Source organism: Protopterus annectens, chromosome 10.part0 (assembly GCF_019279795.1).
Source record: "Protopterus annectens isolate FY-2018-M chromosome 10.part0, PAN1.0, whole genome shotgun sequence".
NCBI classification, from domain to species: domain Eukaryota; kingdom Metazoa; phylum Chordata; order Ceratodontiformes; family Protopteridae; genus Protopterus; species Protopterus annectens.
The window spans coordinates 1,633,771,696-1,633,789,718 of NC_056744.1; the positions used below are offsets into that span (position 1 = coordinate 1,633,771,696).

Here is an 18,023-nt window from a genome sequence, read left to right on the forward strand (position 1 = left end):
TTAGGACAGCTGTTTAATCGTAGCCTCACCTCGGGATACGCACTCCAGGAGTGGCGACAGCGACTGTAGTCCCACTTCACAAAGGCGGTGCCTCCACCGACCCTGGAAATTACCGACCCATTAGCTTGACAAGCCTTATCTGCAAAGCCATGGAGAGGATCATAATGGATCTCATAAATAAAGACATAGGGAATTTGCAGACTCTGGATCCAACCCAGTTTGGCTTTGTCAAGGGCAGGTCATGCCTTTTAAACTTGGTTGACTTTTTCGAAACAGTCACCAAGGCCATTGATGAGGGAAAGGCAGTCCATACAGCCTACCTCGATCTGGCGAAGGCCTTCGACACAATACCCCACTCGGGTATCATTGAAAAACTCATCAGCCTAAATGTTAACCCATACATCACAAGATGGGTTGCAAACTGGCTGAGTGACAGAACCCACAGGGTCAGAGTTGCCGGTGCCATGTCTGACTCTAAGCCTGTCTCAAGTGGTGTCCCACAGGGCTCAGTCCTGGGCCCACTCTTGTTTGGCATCTACTTTTCTGAAGTACAAGCAAACACGGGAGGGTTATGGCTGACAAAGTTTGCAGATGACTGCAAACTGGGTGCTATAGTCGAAAACACATCTGACACAGATATCCTTCAGAAGGGTCTCACAGATACGGATAACTGGTGCCAGAGCCACGGCCTAAAGTTAAATGCCAAAAAATGCATAGTCATACCTTCGGGAAAAACAAGGTTACCCTAGCTACCATATAGGTGGAAATCCACTGAGCACAGAAGAGGTTATTAGGGACCTGGGGACCCAGGTTGACAGCAGTCTGTCATTCGACACCCATGTTGCAAAAATAGTTAGGAAGACCTTCTACATTGCCCACCTTATCATGAAGGGATTCACATCTAGATCAAGAGAGGTCATAGTCTCCCTATATTCATCACTCATCCGACCAATGATTGAGTACAATGCCCCATTCGGAATGTATCTGACCCGACACTTGCAGCAGCTGGAGAGGCCACAAAAGTTCCTCACCAAGAGGATTATGGGTCTCAAAAATCTGACCTATGCTGCCAGACTGAAAGAACTCCAACTCTATTCAGTCGCTACCGCTTGCTCAGGGGTGACCTGTGCCTGACATACAAGGCATTATCAAACCCTGACTTGATGTACATGCTTCACCTCAAAAATCTAGATCCATCAGAGCCACAAGAGCGGAGACCTAAACCTTGACACGCCATTAATAGAACGTGCTGGAGGGATAGATTCATTACCCAAAGACTCCTATGCTGTGGAACAAAATCCCGGTATATGTGAGGCAAAGCACCTCGCTGGCTTTGTTTAAGAGAAATCTTGACCAATGGATGGGAGATCGCAAGTATACCCCAGGGATTACCTCAGTGTCACTGCTCGACAGAGGCACAGCAAAATAATGGGCATAGTTCCCCAAACCTAAGGGGTGGCGTAAGCCACAAAACTATGGGCTAGGCTTGTAAATGCCCTCGGGCAGATAGCCTAGTATGAACCTATGAACCTATGAACCTATGAACCTATAAAATTTGTAGATTTCCAGTAAATCCTTGAGGATTGAAGTCACTAAATAATGTCAGACACTTGCATTTCAGACTTCATATCCTTCAGAAAACAAAGGAAAGTAAAAAAAAACAATATACCAATATTCTAAGTTTATAAGAATAATATTTAAAATTTGTTCCTGATTTTGGTCCCTTGCATGCCCCCATTATTATTTTTTTTCTAGATTTCTTGCTCTAAGATGTTAAGAGGTATGTCCCTAACTCTGGGGGAGCAACCCCCCACAACACTTGCAGACTTGGACAAAAATCCTTTTGAGAAAAGAAGCCAACTTTGGCCACTGCTAAATGAATTCTAATGTTGTTGACCATAAATGCATCTAACACATTGTGGAATATATAGGCTAAAGTATAACTATGAGAATACAGTGTCTTTCTTTCATATTTTCCTGGTTAGGGGTTGCCACAGTGGATCACCTGTCCACTATTGCTTGGCAGTGGATTTTTACAGTGTTGAGTTGCTATCCTGGTGCCCAACCTTCACAGAAGGCACAAACGCACACTCACGCACCTACCTGCATGTTTTTAAAGTTCACTTGACCACAGGAATGTCATGCAGACTCTGCACAGAAGGGGCTCCAGCCGAGAATCGAACAGGAGAACCTCTTGTTGTGAGGAGACAACGCTAACCGCTGCAGCGTGGCGGCCAACATGAGAATACAGTAAGTATTATATAAAATTATGAAACCTATCATAAACAAAGTTGACAAATGTACATTTATAGCATATCCACTTAAAAAATTGAAAGGAGGGCATGGAGTGGAGGGTAGAGAAGGTGAAAATTAAGACTACAGGTTAGGCGGAGGAGTAGAGAAGGGTAAGAACAGTAAATAATAAGCACAAGGATATTTACTCATCACTGGTTACGTTAGCAGCAGGGATTATAGCGAAATCCCTGCTTGGGAAGCATTTACAAGTACGTTTGCTCGGAAAAGCTTTTTTAAGTTGGCTTCTAAGTTTTGGAAAGTAACAATTCTTTTAGCTTTCCTGCTATTACTGTGTATGTGTGCATATTGGGGAGTGTTGCTGAATAGCAATGGTTTGTGGTGTGCAGTTTTACAGGGGGGTGTTTAGGGAGAGGTAAGAAGGATTGGAAGTGTAGGTTATAGGTGTGATTGTGTTATTAAGGCTGTTAGTAAAGAACTAGAAAGTCTGGGGATGTATAAGTTTCTAGGATGGGGATAAAATGTAGTAGTGTATGTTTCTGTTTTATTGCTATCCAAGTTGGCCTTTGCTACAACTGAATAGTGATGCTCTGTTTGCTTCATTCAGTCACTCACTGATTCAGTCAGTCATAATAGGCATAATTTGGGATTTTATTGCCTTACTTTGGAACTGATTAAGCCAGGTTCTAAAGTGGAACTATGGTGTGCTTTTAGTTAGGCGATTGCCGTTGAGTATCCCCCATTCCCACTTTTGCAGCACGTGGAAGGTTTGGCTTCATTCCAGAAAATCATGGATTTGTTTTTTTTTTTGTTTTTGTTTTTTTTGTTTTTGAGACTACATTTTTTGTGAAACCCATTGTGAAGCTGTGGCCTTCATTCTTTTGTTCTTTCTTGATTGTGGCACGAGAGATACTGGCCCTGTAGATGACCATGTCATCAGCATGAAAGAGGATGGGAATTTTGCAGTAGATTCGATGGAAGACAGTGGATGAATACATTAAGATAAGAGGGATAAGACTGAATCTTTTGAGATGCCCTTTGCAGTGGGGGGGGGGGGGGGGGGCTAAGTTAAGGCATATGTTCCTATCTGAAATGTTAAGTCTGTCAGATGAAGCTTTTGAATCTTGACAGAGTCTGTGCTGGTCAGTGAGATCAAAGGTGTGAGCGAGTTCCACTACTACTGTACCTGTATGTAGTAGGAGGTCATAGTCAGTGAGATCAAAGGTGTGAGTGAGTTCCACTACTACTGTACCTGTATGCAGTAGGAGGTCATGGTCAGTGAGATCAAAGGTGTGAGCAAGTTCCAGTACTACTGTACCTGCATGCAGTAGGAGATCATGGTCAGCAAGATCAAAGGTGTGAGTGAGTTCCACTACTACTGTACCTGTATGTAGTAGGAGGTCATGATCAGTGAGATCAAAGGTGTGAGTGAGTTCCACTACTACTGTAGCTGTATGTAGTAGGAGGTCATGGTCAGTGAGATCAAAGGTGTGAGTGAGTTCCACTACTACTATACCTGTATGTAGTAGGAGGTCATGGTCAGTGAGATCAAAGGTGTGAGCGAGTTCCACTACTACTGTACCTGTACACAGTAGGAGGTCATGGTCAGTGAGATCAAAGGTGTGAGTGAGTCCAACTACTACTGTACCTGTACACAGTAGGAGGTCATGGTCAGTGAGATCAAAGGTGTGAGCGAGTTCCACTACTACTGTACCTGTATGTAGTAGGAGGTCATGGTCAGTGAGATCAAAAGTGTGAGTGAGTTCCACTACTACTGTACCTGTACACAGTAGGAGGTCATGGTCAGTGAGATCAAAGGTGTGATCGAGTTTCACTACTACTGTACCTGTACGCAGTAGGAGGTCATGGTCAGAGAGATCAAATGTGTAAGTGAGTTCCACTACTATTGTACCTGTACACAGTAGGAGGTCGTGGTCAGTGAGATCAAAGGTGTGAGTGAGTTCCACTACTACTGTACCTGTATGCAGTAGGAGGTCGTGGTCAGTGAGATCAAAGGTGTGAGTGAGTCCCACTACTTCTGCACCTGTATGCAGTAGGAGGTCATGGTCAGTGAGATCAAAGGTGTGAGTGAGTTCCACTTCTACTGTACCTGTATGCAGTAGGAGGTCGTGGTCAGTGAGATCAGAGGTGTGAGTGAGTTCCACTACTACTGTACCTGTACACAGTAGGAGGTCATGGTCAGTGAGATCAGAGGTGTAAGTTAGTTCCACTACTACTGTACTTGTAAAAAGCCCTCTCCCCATTCGAGTATGTCATATGTTAAATTTTATAGGGCAGTCATGGTACTAGATCCTGGCCAAGAGCCATGCCACCATTAATTTAGGATATTGTGTTTTTTTAATGTAGTCTGTTAGTTGTGTGCAAGCAAACTCCTCAACATTTTTAAGTAGAGTTTAAGGTGCTGAATGGGCCTGAAGTCTTTTGTATCTACAGGTCTTGGAAGCTTGGGGATGGGTTTCACAATGCTCTGTCTGACATTAGAGTACAGAAAGGTTGTAGCCATGTTGAAAAGAGAAGGCGGTAAGATGCATTCTTTATAAAGTGAGATTATCTATGGCAAAAGAAGCCATCTGTTCCAGGGGAGACTGTAAGACTTGGCAAGAAGAGCTTTTTTCTGCAGCAACTCACTGGCATTTTGGGGCTGAGGTGTTGCTGGCCCTTCACTCCTCCCTAGTCTGCAGCTGTCTGTTTTTTCCCTCCCCCTGAATTGATTTTGGTGCTGAGCAAAATCAGATGCCATTTTTAAACTTGATGTGGGCACACTACTGGCAGTAGGTAGTGCTGTCGACTTCCTGACAAACCATACTACTGGCAATAGGTAGTGCCGTCGACTTCCTGACCAAACATACCTGTGGTTCCATCTCCTATGTATTGTGATTCTCATTTTTTGTGTATTATCTTGCAGCAAGCATTGACTTACTGATATTTAGTGTAACAGTAGTTAGTGTTGTTATGGCTGCTTTTAGCATGAATAGCACGGTGTAATTTTCATACGGTTAAAAGTAGCCTTTTGATTGTATAAGTAGCAAATATACATTTCTTGTAAGTATGCTATTCTCTAGGAAAAAAAGAAAGCACTTCCTTATCTTCATGGGCAGATGTCTAATGAGGAGTGTATGTGTTCTAAAATTATTATACAGTAGTGAAATGTCTGCTGGTTCTGTATAAATCATGCTTTTAAATGTGTTTTCTAATTTGTTATGCTGTAGACACAGCCGGCCTTAGGCATAGGCGAACTAGGCGACCGCTTAGGGCGCCCTGCAGGCCAGCCACAAAAGGGCGCAATTCACGGACCGAAGTTCTGTTGTGACAACCCCTACCTGGAAAAGCTGAACAGACAACAACATTTCTTTTTTTTTTTTTTTTTAATTTCACCGCCGCTGCCCTAAAGACTACAATTGTGCCCTCCCCAGCATCAGAAGGGCGCAATTTACGGAGCGGAGTTCTGTTGTGACGACCCCTAACATGGAAAAGCCGAACAGACAACGTTTCTTTTTTTTTTTAATTTCACCGCCGCTGCCCTAAAGACTACAATTGCGCCCTCCCCAGCATCAGAAGGGCACAATTTATGGAGCGGAGTTCTGCTGCGATGATTCCTAACCGGGCAAGAGGAACAACAGCAACAAAAACATTTTTTTTCTTTTTTCTTTCACCGCCAGCGCCGAGAGTGAGAGACTAGCTAGGTATCCTAGCAACGCCCTCCCCCACTGAAGCCCCCGCCTTTAGCCATGTCCTGTCACTCATTGCCTCCCCCTGCATGACGTACATGCAGGAGGTGATGCAAATGGCTGCTCTTATTGAGCATTATTTAAACGGACCTATCAATGGTGATTTCACACCACTGACATCACGGCCACTGAGCCAATAAGAGTATATAAAGGGCTAACTCCCACCTCTCATTCCTTCCTTCCTTGACGAGCTGAGAGGCGGGAGCAGCTGTTTGTTATCGTGAAAGTTTTATTTTGGGACTTAGTGGACGTGTTTGCTGTGTTTTGAGTTGGAGTTCTTCCACGTGGGCTACTACAGAAGGAACCAAGCGTGTTTTGGGTTAGAAGAAGACCATCCTTTTGGCTTATTATTTGAATTTCAGTGGCTAGAGGTAAGTGAAGGATTGGGGTCTGGGGATTTATTATATTTGTGAAGGAAGCAGGCAAGGTTTTTTTTTTTTTTGTTTATGTAGAAAAAGCAGGGGCCAGGGAAGCATGTAACTGTATTCTTTTAAAGAAGCAGGGCAGCGCTTGGGATTTATATAATTGTGAAGGAAGCAGGCAAGGTTTTTTTTTTTTTTTTTTTTATGTTTGTGTGTGGAAAAAGCAGGGGCCAGGGAAGCATGTAATTGTGTTCTTTTAAAGAAGCAAGGCAGTGCTTGGGATTTATTTGTGAAGGAAGCAGGCAAGGGTTTTTTTTTTTTTTTTTTTTTTGTATATTTGTGTGCAGAAAAAGCAGGGGCCAGGGAAGCATGTAATTGTGTGTGATTTGAAAGAAGCAGGGCAGCGCTTGGGATTTGTATTTGTGAAGGAAGCAGGCAAGTATTTTTTTACCATGTGTTTGTGAAAAAAGCAGGGGCCAGGGAAGCATGTAATTGTGAGATTGAATTGATTACTTTGGTGGAAGCAGGCAAGCATTTTTTTACCATGTGTTTGTGAAAAAAGCAGGGGCCAGGGAAGCATGTAATTGTGTGAATTGATTACTTTGGTCAGCATCCAATTTAAAGTTAAAGTATGTTTAGCCATAGTAACAATGGTTAGAGTAACTAATATTAGTATGTGAGTGTCCAGTTTAAGGTTAAGTATGCTTAATTTCTACTCATGGATTTTTTTACCCTGTTTTTAGGAATATTTTGATTGGTTCACTCTGGGTGCCCTTGTTTAGTTCACTTCATTAGTATTGTTTCACAGCGCATAGTTTCTTGGTACTCAATTTTAGCATGTATTAGTGGTTTGCATTGCCAGTGTTCCCGAGTGGTCCTGTCGTGTCTGTTTGTTGCGTGCACCTTAATGGGACCTGTGGACTTGTTTTGTTATATAGAGTTGAGTATATTGTTTTTTAAATGCAGTATATTTCTCCTGCACCGTACTTATGTTTGAAAAAGGGAATTTACACAATACTCATGTTCGTTTAGTCCATAGCTATCAAGACTCTGAATTGAGGAGAAGCAGGTCCAGGTAAGGGGATGCTGTTAATGATCCCTCTATAGTGCTATTTAAATATAGGCTGTTTGTGTATAAACGTGGTTAATTATACAGGCAGAATTTTGTGCAAGTTAATGTCTGTTAATGTGTTGGGTTCTACAGCAATAACTACGTAAGAAGCTGGCTTGAGGCAGTTTTATTTTAGCTTGTGTACTTGTGTATTACCTGATAATTTTGTTTCTTTTTTTTTTTTGATTAAGTGAAATATAATGCAGGCTTTTTTGCATGGTACAAGGACTGTGAGGAAAATAGAACTATTAGAATGTTTCATGAAGTTAGCTTTTTGCTTTATTTCATTTCACCCATTGTTTAACCATAGTAGCCTATTTGACTGAACAGATTTCTGCTTTGATTTTTTTGTGATGTACTTGATTTTTTTTACTGCAGATCAGTAGTATGTGAAAGCATGTTTGATAGCAGCATAAGCATTGCTAGTGCATCTTTTTGAAGGCTTATTTGTGGTGATTTTACCTTCTGATTTTGTGAAATGCTATATAACTCTCGCTCACCTTTTTGCTGTTGGGCAATGCAGTTTTACACGGCTGAGTTTCTTTTGTGTTACATTTTGGTGTATCAGTTTACTGTCAGTTTAATGAGCAGTGGCAAATTAAATGTCACAATGTGGGTGCTCGGGGAAACAAAGCTGAGTGAGCATGCGTGCACTGGAAATTTGTGTTCGTTTCTTAACTCTCGCTGAACTGCATTTGAATGCAGATTTGTACTTCTACTACCATAGTTGCAGTGCAGATGTTTAGTATTTATGGCTTGTCTTGCACTGCTGCATTTTTTGTTTGAGTTGCTAACACTCAGAAATGTTTTAAGTTGTTGGCTGCTGTGAGAATGACGTTACTAGTTGGTTGCTGTGAGAATGACGTTACTAATTGTAAACGTAAAGAAAGTGTGCAATGGTTATATACCACAGTGCCTCGCTATTTAGCTGTAATTTTCCTTTTGAAAATGTGTAGGGCAGTTCAGTGTAGTTACCTGCAAAGGTATTTAGTGGTGTAGGTTTTTTCTCGCCTGCTGCTGAAGTTCAAAATACCTTTTGATTAAAACATGTAGGAAGAAATAATTGAATTTACTTGGCATTCTTGCCATAGTGGAGGAATAGCAGTGTGAGTGATGGACTCTATGTACAATAGCAGTTACTTTTGTAAACATGGTGTGATTTATTTCTACTGCTTCAGTGTGACTTTCTAACAATACATCAAAAATGTGAATTTGTTTTCAGTTTGCAGTACACTGATCTCGCATCAAAAATGTAAATTGCATGGTAATATGATTTAACATCAAGTAATTTGTGTGCTGGTTTATATATAAATATTTTGTAGTACAAGTGAAAGAAGCAATTGTGGCTGTCTTAATAGGTCCTGTCTAAGGAATAGACTGTGCTATAATATCTCAAGGAGATGTTGTACTGGCAGTAACAATCATATTATAGAGAGGTTCTCCAGTGGACTTGTATAAGTAACTTAGGATTGTCTGTGGGGAGCATCAATGGTGTTGTGTTTTTCTTGTAGCGTAACATACAGTATGTTTACATTAATGTTTCGTCCTTCATAGATCTTTCAGAAACTGGTTACCTTGAACTTGATTGGAACCAACTGAAATATTTGGAAGCTTCAAGTGCTCCAATGAATACTGCATCCTCTGCCGTGAATACCGCGTCCTCTGCCGTGAATACCGCGTCCTCTGCCGTGAATACCGCGTCCTCTGCCATGAATACTGCATCCTCTGCCATGAATACCGCATCCTCTGCATCTGTGAATCGGTAAACACTTCCATGACAACTGAACAGCATTCCTGTTGCCTTAAATTGATCTGTGTGGACAGTAAATTAGATGAAATTGATCCATGTCGTCACTTTATAAACCAGTACAGTAATAGCATTCCAAATGTTTACAAATGGATAGAATGAGCCGGGGGTAAATGTGCTCAATGTATACAAGCTGTAGTTCCAGATGACTGATTCTTGATTTGAATTTGCTGTCTAGTGGCAGAAATTGACAAGCCTGTACAGTGGTCTGGTGTTGTATAGTGTAATTTTGTATAGTATAAAGCTGGCTCTAATACAACCAGTTGTAGTTGCAAGGTCCAGTTGGGTGAATTCCAAATCTTGGGTGGGTAGGCAGCTCTAAGAATTGAGGGAGTCTATGAACATTGCATTTTCCTTTCCTAACATTTGAATTTCCAAAATTTATTTTTAACAGACGGCCTGGAAAAGGTCCAAAGAAGCTTTCTGGTGCCGCAAATAGAAAAAGAAAGGCTCAGAAAGAATTGCAAGTGGCTAGTTTACGTGCTTCAATGATGAGATTTATGCAGCCTAGTCTGACATTAGACAGCAGTCAGTGGCAAGACAGTGAAATGCTTCAAGAGGCAGATTTCCCTGAGGTGCCAAGCAGTCCTTCCAGACCAGGTGAGAGTGACAGTTCCTGCCAAAGTCCCAGCGATGCTTGCTGTATGGTAGATGTTGAGGTGCCAAGCAGTCCTTCCAGACCAGGTGAAAGTGACAGTTCCTGCCAAAGTCCCAGCGATGCTTGCTGTATGGTAGATGTTGAGGTGCCAAGCAGTCCTTCCAGACCAGGTGAAAGTGACAGTTCCTGCCAAAGTCCCAGCGATGCTTGCTGTATGGTAGATGTTGAGGTGCCAAGCAGTCCTTCCAGACCAGGTGAGAGTGACATTTCCTGCCAAAGTCCCAGCGATGCTTGCTGTATGGTAGATGTTGAGGTGCCAAGCAGTCCTTCCAGACCAGGTGAGAGTGACAGTTCCTGCCAAAGTCCCAGCGATGCTTGCTGTATGGTCGATGTTGAGAATACTGGTACTGGATGTGCAGATAATGAATCTGAGTCAGGTGTGTGATAATGGCTCTGACCTTGCAGGTGGTAATGCAGAGTGTGACAGAGAGTGTGGAGCTCAGTCAGTGTCTGGGGCATCCATTGACTCTATTCCTGTGTGGTCAGAGCTAGGAGCAGCTCATTTATCTGACCAACTAGATGTATGTGAGGCGGAAAGTAAGGAAGTAGATCCAGTAACACACAGGGAAGTCTATAGTGACCTTGGTAAATGGCCAGATCCCATGGATGATAAAGTTCGCTGTCTGTTAAGTGCTGCAGGGCCTGCTCAGATAATGAATCACAGTTTCCCCTATGATGATCACCAGAGAAGATTCAATCCCATCTTTTATAATAAAAGACTTACAAACAGTGAGACAGTCAGAAGGTCTTGGTTGGTGTATTCCGAAAGTAGTGACTTGGTATTTTGTTTTTGCTGCAAACTCTTCAGCAGTACTCATTTAGTTGCCCTGTCTAGTACAGGAACATGTGACTGGAAAAATTTGGGACAAAAGCTTATAGAACACGAGCGGTCAGTGAAACATAAAGAAGCTGCTGCTAAGTGCAGTGACTTGCATTTGAGGCTTAAGAATAGCTCCACCATTGATCACCACCGTGAGAACATGATTAAGTCTGAGAGGAAATACTGGAGAAATGTTCTGGAAAGACTGCTTGCAATCTGTCAGTACTTGTCCCAACATAACTTGGCCTTTAGGGGTAGTGAGGATCGACTCTTTACAAGTGGTAATGGTAACTTCCTTGGGTTGGTACAGCTGTTGGGCAAGTTTGATCGAGTAATACAAGAGCATCTTCGTTGGATCAGTAATGCTGAGATCCATGATTACTACTTGGGGAAAACCATTCAGAACGAGTTGATAATGTTAATGTCCAAGTCTGTCAGACAGTATTTTGCAAAAGATAACCGATGCAAAGTACTATTCCATTATATTGGATTGCACTCCTGACTGCAGTCATCAGGAACAGATGTCACTGACAGTCCGTATTGCTGAATGCAATGAAAGTGTGGAAGTTAAGGAGTACTTGTCCTTCCTCCAGGTTACTGAGACTACTGGTGGTTTTCTGACGGACATTGTATTAAATGAACTCAAATGTTTGGGAGTTCCCCTCGAAAACTGCAGAGGCCAGGGTTATGACAATGGCTCTAATATGAAGGGGAAACATTCTGGTGTTCAGGCCAGAATCTTGGCCTTAAATCCTTGTGCATTTTTTGTACCCTGTGGCTGTCATAATCTCAATCTAGTAATTGGTGATGCTGCAAAGTCTTCACTAGATGCTGTTTCATTCTTTGGTAATCTGCAATGAATGTACACTCTGTTTACATCCTCTACTCAGAGGTACAAAATATTTCGGGATAATGTCAGGCCTAACTAAAGCCAATGTGTGACCAGGTGGGAGTGTAGGGTAGAAAGTGTGAAAGCAGTGAGATACCATGTGGGTGCAGTTTATGATGCCTTGGTTTCAGTGGCAGAAGTTACAAAAGGGAAGGATCCTAAGGCATACTCAGAAGCAGCATCACTGAGCAGTACAATGAAAAGTGCTAAGTTTTTAATAGCGCTGGTAGTCTGGCATGATGTATTAGTAAAGGTTGGACAAGTCAGTAAACTTTTACAAAGCTCATCCATGCAAATTGATCAGGCAGTAATTCTGCTTGATGAACTGAAAAGGTTTTTAACAGAATACAGGGCTACAGGGTACGAACAGGCAAAAGTGACTGCTACTGAGCTAGCTGAAGAACTGGAAGTAGAACTCAAGTTTCCTGGTGCAGATGAGGTGAGACCCAGGAAAAAGAGGAAGCTTTTTGATTATGAAGCTGATGATGAGTGTCTAATTAGTCCTGAACAGAATTTTAAAGTGAACTTTTTCAACTCTCTTGTTGATGTTGCACAGTCATCTGTGCAGGACAGGTTTACTCACCTTGCAGCTGATAGTGCTACTTTTGGCTTCCTCTACAACATACAAGACCTCTATAATGTTTCTGATGATCAGCTAATGCAGCTCTGTAAAGACTTGCAGAATCTTTTAACGCACAATGACTCTGCTGATATCGATGCAGTAGAGCTGTATGAGGAATTGAAAACCCTTTGCCACATTATGCCAAAGGGATTATCAGCACTGGATGTCCTTAATGTAATGAAACAGCGAGGGTTGGTGGAGATATTCCCACAGGTAGTGGTAGCTCTACGCATTTTGTTGACTCTGCCAGTGACAGTTGCATCTGGGGAGAGAAGCTTCTCCAAACTCAAACTAATCAAAACATACTTAAGTACTATGCTACAGGATAGACTTGGCTATGATTTCTATTAATAATGAAATATCTTGCCAGATAGACTCTGCTGATATAATTGATAGATTTGCTCAGTGCAAGGCAAGAAAAGTGTGGTTTTAGAAAGTGGCTAGGTATGAATAACAGTGTGCAAATTTTGTATGACTTGCTTACAGTTGTAAGCAGAAGGCACAACAGTTTTGTAGTATGTGAGTTCCTGTAGGGAAGCACTACAGTGGAGTTGGCAGGTAAGCACCAAGTATGGTCAGCTATGCACTTCTATATTGTTGCCTACTGCCAATAGGGTCATTGCCAGTCTTTGATCAATTATCTGACAATGGTACAGTTTAACATGAATTGTGACAAGCCTACTGTTTTTAAGTGACTCTAGTAGAAATGACAGTTTGAAAAGCGTAACATTTCACTGAAACATTGCATATAGAAATGTCACTGACTGTCTGAATTGCTGAATGCAATGAAACTGGAAGGAAATGTGTACTTTTCTCCTTCCTCCAGGCTACTGAGACTGCTGCTGGCTTTCTCAGTGACATTGTGTTAAATGAACTGAAGTTGGGGAGTTCACAAAACTGCAGTGGCCAGGGTTATGACAATGGCTGTTAATATGAAAGGAAACTGTTCAGCCAATAATTTTGTCTTTACATCCACATGCATTTCTTGTACCCTGTGGCTGTCACACAATCTCAATCTAGTAATTGCTGATGCAAACTTTTCAGTAGATGCTGTTTCATTCTTTGGTAATCTGTAATGAATGTACACTTTACATTCTAACTCTAGTACAAAGTATTTTGCCATGTGTCGGGTCTAACTGTAAAGCCACTTGGACCAGGTTGAAGTGTAGGGAGAAAGTGTCAAAGCAGTGTAATCTGAAGTGGGTGCACTTTGCAATGCCTTGGTTTCAGTGGCAGAACTTACAAAAGGCAAGGATCCTAAGGCATATCTGAAGCAGCATTGCTGAGCAGTACAAGAAGTGTTAAGTTTTAATAGCACTGGTGGTCTGGTATGATGCATTAGTAGGTTGAACAAGTCCGTAACCGTTTGCAAAGCTCTTCCATGCAAATTATCAAGCAGTGATTTGCTTGATGAACTGAAAAGGCTTTTAACAGAATACAGGGCAGCAAGGTAAAAATGGCAAATGCAACTTTTGATTGAAAAATTGGATTGAAGGTTCCTGGTGCAGAGCAGGTGACACCCAGGAAAGAGGCTTTTTGGTTATGCACTAAATGATTGTAATTAGTCCTGAACATAATTTTAAAGTCAACTTTCAACACTCTTGTTGTTGCACTGTCATCTGTGAAGGACAGGTTCACTCTGCTTACAGCTCGCAGTGCTACTTTTGGCTTCCTCAACACACAGGAACTCTTGGTAGTTACTGAAGATAAATTGTCTGTTAACCCACTTTGCATTTGCTGATATTGATGCAGTACAGCTGTATGAGGAATTAAACACTGATAATCCATTTGGAGTAATGTCAGTGCTGGAGGTCCATAAACTTGTATTTGTCGATGTCTTACTAGATGTAGTGCTGCACATTTTGTTGACACTGCATGTGACAGTTGCATCTGGGGAGTGAAGTTTCTCCAAACAAGTACTATGTTACAAGGTAAACTTGTTGGATTGGCTATGATCTGAATTAATAATTGCTCTTGCTAGATGTTATATGCTGATATAACTGTTTTGCTCATTACAAGGCATGAAACGTACAGCTTTTGTAAGTAGCTAGGTAGAGACTGAACAGTGTGCAAAGTATGCATGATTTCACATCTGATGTACCCTGTAGTGTGATCCTACAGCGGAAGGCATAACGATACTTTTCAATGCCAGAGTTCCTGTAGGGCAGCACAAAGTACTGTCCACTAGGCACTATTCTGTGCTACTGTAACTGGCTTACTTGAATTGCTAGGACAAAGCTGAACCCTATTCTTCCATCTGCTATTGTTTCTGCATGCATAATGGAAGGTGTGGCTGCATAATGGCAGTAGGGTCATTGCCAGTCTATCTGCCAGTTGCAGTGTACAGTGAACTGTGTGCCAACTGAACACTTAAGTGCCTCATGCAGCATGACAATACAAGTGTAACATGTCGCTGTCCATTTTGTGAATGCAATGAAATGAAGGAAAGGGGTACTTTTTGTCCATGTTACTGGGACTACTGGTGGATTTCTCACTGACCATGTTAAATGAACTTCCACTAGAGAACTGCAGAGGCCAGGGTTATGACATATTGGCTCGAATATGAAATGAAAACCTTCTGGTGTTGCAGGAATCTTGTCTTTCCGCATGCATTTTTTGTACCCTCAGGCTGTCACAGTCTCAATCTTGTAATTAGTGATGCTGCAAAGTCTTCAGTAGATGTTTCATTCTTTGGTAATCTGCAACAAATGTACACTTTTGAGGTACAAAATATTTTGTCATGTGTCAGGTCTATCTGTAAAGCCACTTTGTGAGACCAGGTGGAAGTGTAGGGTAGAAAGTGCCAAAGCAGTGTGATCTGAAGTGGGTGCACTTCCCAATGCCTTGGTTTCAGTGGCAGAACTTACAAAAGATCAGGATCCTAACGCATATCTGAAGCAGCATGGCTGACTAGTACAAGTGCTAAGTTTTTAATAGCACTGGTGGTCTAGTATGATGCATTAGTGAAGGTTGGAAAAGTCAAAATTGCAAAGCTCTTCCATGCAAATTGATCAAGCAGTGATTCTGCTTGATGAACTGAATATTTTAACATAATACAGGGCCACAAGGTACAAAATGGCAAAAGTAACTACCACTGAGCTAGCTGAAGCACTGGAGGTAGAATTCCAGTTTCCTGGTGCAGATGAGGTGAGACCCAGGAAAGCGGAGGCTTTTTTATCAACCAAATGACTTGGCCCTGAGCAGAATAAAGTCAACTTTCAACACTCTTGTTGATGTTGCAGTCATCTGTGAAGGACAGGTTCACTCAACGTCCAGCTCCGTGCTACTTTTGGCTTCCTCTACAACATACAGGAACTCTTGGTAGTTACTGAACATATTTCAGTTCTGTCTGTTAACCCAGTTGGAATCTGCTGATATTGATGCAGTACAGCTGTATGAGGAATTAAACACTTTATCGCATTACTCCAAAGGGGTTATCAGTGCTGGATGTCAATGTAATAAAGCGCGTATTACTTAAGATTTTCCCACAGGTAGTGGTAGCTCTGCACATTTTGTTGACACTGCTAATGACAGTTGCATCAGGGGAGAGAAGCTTCTCCAAACTACAACTAACATATTTAAGTACTGTGTGACAAGATAGACTTGTGGCCTTGGCTATGATCTCAATGAATGAGGTATCTTGCCAGATAGACTATGGTGATATAATTGATTTGCTCAGTACAAGGCACGATAAGTGCAGCTTTAGTAAGTAGCTAGGTAGGTAATGAATAGAGTGCAAATTATGCATGATTTCACGTCTGATTTACCCTGCAGTTGAGATTTTACAGTGTAAGGCATAATTTTGCAGTATGCCAGAGTTCCTGTAGGGAAGCTCAGAGTACTGTCAGTTGTGCACTTCTCTACTACTGTGACTGGCTAACCTAAATGGCTATAACAAAGTCAAACCCTGCTCTTGCATCTGCTAATTTCAGGGAATTGGTTATGGCTAGGCTTGTATAGACCCTAGGGCCAATCTTAGGTTCATTGTGTAGTTGTATAATGCCAATAGGGTCAGTGCCAGTCTTTAATAAATTACCAGGCAATGATACACTTATCTTTCAGAGGAAATGTGCCAACTGAAATCTCTAAGACTGCAGTAGACATGACAGTTTGTACAAGTGTAACATTTCACTGTGAAACATTGCATATAGAAATGTACATCAAATGGCAGCAGGGGAATAAAACCAAACTATTACAATGTCTGAAGCATGAACCAGCTAAATGAAAGTGTTTTCAAATTACTCAAGTGTACCTGACAGTTTGGCAATTTAAACATTTTGTCACACATTGCATAGAAATGTGTCTAGTAGCCAGCAGTGAAATAAAATCTGACTATTTCAATGTCTTTAACATGAACTATGCCTAACCTTTTCAAAATTGCTCAAGCAGACCAGACACTTTTTTTTGTTCACGTTACACATTTATTGTGAAGTTTTGCATATAGAAATGCATGAATAGCAGCAGATAAAATGTGACAAATGTTGATGTCGAACATGAAGTGCACCAACTGACATCTAATGTCTTCAACTTAAGTGGACCTGACAGTTTGTACAAGTTCAACACTTTACTGTTTAACACTGCATTTAGAAATGTACATCTAATAGCCAGCAAAGGAATACTTGAATGACAATTGTTGACATGAAGGGTGTCAATTCAAGTGGACGTCACACATTTCATTGTGAAACATGTACATATAGAAATGTACATCTAATGGCAGCAGTGGAATAAAAACGGACTACAATGTCAAGCATGAACTGAACCAGCTAAATGAATGTCTTACAGTTACTCATGTGGACCTGACACTTTGCAAGTTAAACATTTTAACTGCCAAATACTGCATATAGAAATGTCTAGTAGCCAGCAATTAAATAAAATCTGACTATTTCAATGTCTAGCATTAATAGTGCCAACTGAAACCCAATGTTTTAAATCAAGCAGACTGGACAGTTTGTACAAGTGAAACACTTTTTATTGTTGAAGACTGCAGTTGGAAATGTTCATCTGGTAGCCAGCAAATGAATAATTAAATGACAATTTCCAATGTCTTTCACATGAAGTGACAATTACAAGTGTCAAACATTGCATATAGAACTGTACGTGTAATGGGACAGCAATGCAATAAAGTCATCTGACAATAATAAAATTGGAGTATGAACTGTATAAAGTAAATGTCTAGTAGCCAGCAATGAAATAAAATCTGACTATTTCAATGTCTCTAGCATTAATTGTGCCAACTGAAACTTGTTTTCAAATTGGTCAACCAGACCTGACAGTTTATACAAATGCAAAATTTTACTGCCAAAGATTGCATATAAAACTGTACTTGACAAGTAATGGAATAAATCATTTGACAATATCAATGTCTCTTGTCTTAAATATGCCTTCAAATTACTTGAGTGGACCTGATAGCTGAAAGTAGTACACTGCTGTTTAAAACTGAATTTAAAGGTCCCACATCCATCCGCAACCCATAATGGATAAACACTGCTAATACAATTCTGAAATCTGCTTGGTGTTCAGGTAAGTTGTATGCAAAATTCAAGAAGTCACTGACTGTAGTAACACTACTTTCCTTTTTGGCCTCTGGGTCAGCATACAGCTGCAGCACCACCACATCACAATATGTAGCTGTCTGAAGTATGTAGACTTGACGGCTGACCTGTGAAGAGCATGAAGCACATCAGGGTATATAGTAAAAATGTAGAGTTGCTGCTACACTAGACCAAATGAGAACTAAACATCTATGAAACAT

General features: G+C 41.3%; 1 long non-coding RNA gene across 1 annotated transcript; it reads left to right on the forward strand.

Moving 5' to 3' along the window:
• The first annotated feature begins 9,811 nt into the window (after positions 1 to 9,811).
• LOC122812869 lies at positions 9,812 to 10,311 on the forward strand. Its single transcript, XR_006366594.1, has 3 exons — positions 9,812 to 9,857; positions 9,942 to 10,109; positions 10,278 to 10,311. It is a non-coding gene; the product is annotated as an uncharacterized LOC122812869 (long non-coding RNA).
• Positions 10,312 to 18,023: the final 7,712 nt, after the last annotated feature.